The sequence below is a fragment of the Echinops telfairi genome, unplaced genomic scaffold (genome assembly GCF_000313985.2).
Source record: "Echinops telfairi isolate 266 unplaced genomic scaffold, ASM31398v2 ScPeMD7_4;HRSCAF=17, whole genome shotgun sequence".
Classification (NCBI taxonomy): Eukaryota; Metazoa; Chordata; class Mammalia; order Afrosoricida; family Tenrecidae; genus Echinops; species Echinops telfairi.
In genome coordinates this window covers 7,811,406-7,813,011 of record NW_022103900.1, presented here as the reverse complement: position 1 = coordinate 7,813,011, position 1,606 = coordinate 7,811,406, and positions in this window count along the sequence as shown.

Sequence of the window (1,606 nt, the reverse complement as noted above, 5' to 3'; positions counted from 1 at the left end):
TTGTCTTCTGTTTCATTGACTTCAAATGGGTATTCTCATAGGTCCAGACTTAAGTTAACACCATAAAACTCTACACATATATTGTATTTTTCAGCTGGATGAAGCACAACTCCCAAATTCACAGACTATAGGATAGATAGATGGTAGATTTCTGAACCAGATGACAGGTTTAGATTTTTTGCCTCAGCATGCATTAGTTTTTCACTTTGATTTAGTAAAATACCTGTCCAGTATTTTCATACATCTATATGCCCTCTACCCTTGTCTAATGAAATTCAATTTTTAAGAACCAACCTAAATAGGATTTTGTTAGTGAATCTGTCCTGAAGTCCTGGATCTCTCAACTTTTGTCTTCTCTTGTACAGATACAGCATATCATGTAGCACCTCACAATGAATAATGAAGCCATCTTCTTTGTTTTCATATTTACCAGCATGCCTTCAGTGTTTTTGGACTTGTCCAAAGATTGTCATGCATACAAGACTAATTAAATCAGGGCATCTCTTTCACCATTAGAGTCCTTGATAACAGCTCTTAACACATAGATAAATCCATTCCTATAGAACCCAGCCCCAAAAGGACTGCTACCCTTTACTGCATTTCCATTGCACACATTTTAAAGGTGAGTAAGAGTGCCAGGTGCAATCTCTGGAGTAAATATAGAATTAATTTGATTTTTATACCTGTCTTACGATCATGCTTTTCTATTAATGTGTTCAGTGCCCTGATGCAACCTCAATCACCTTCCAGCAGAGGATGCCCCAGTTTGATTCCCTTGGAAACCTGAAGCCATGCCTTAGTACAGTGCTACTGTAGTATGGGCGCCACAAAGGGAAACACATTAGAATTCCTGCTCCTTCCGATGGTGCTGGGCGTGCGTAAAAATAAAAATCCATAACAGCTTTGGAGCATGGTGCTAGAAACACATTGACCTTTATCAACCAGGGAAAAAATAGGTCAAGTGGACTAAAAAGGAAGCTCCCTTTACCTATTTTGATCACTACAGAATGAAACTGCGCACAACTGTCTAAAACCTAAAATTGAATTCCTAGGCATGGATTTAGTGAGAAATACTTAGATATAAAACAGAAGAAAAGGAGACCAAAGAGAAGGCGAGTATAAAGAGAGAGGTCAACAAAGGGTCATTATGTCTCTCTTCTGTGCTTCAGCATCCTAAGTAATAAAACTGACTTTTTAAATTTATTCTATATTTAGAATGAGTAAATCTATACTCCTTGTTCCCTCAAGTGGCTATATCTTTTAGAAGTCTAAACAAATGTTCTTTTCATCAACTTCAGAAAATATTTTAAGAAGCAGTTATTTGATAAATATTTCCTGAAAGGTTCAGGGAAAAGCATACAGCACGCAGCTTAATGATGCTCTGCCTAAAAAAGTCAATGACTGTGTGTGCAGGATGTAAAAAGAATTATGCACACATTGCTCTCTGGCTGGTGGCGAATCTGAAAGCAAATGCCATCAGTTCATCTTACACCTCAGCTTGGGCTTGAAGCCACCCTTCATCTTTCAATTTCCTCGTGTTATAAGGTGATTATAATCTTCTTTTAAGGCTACATGACTTAGTCCTCTAATTTTCCTTTTAGATGAG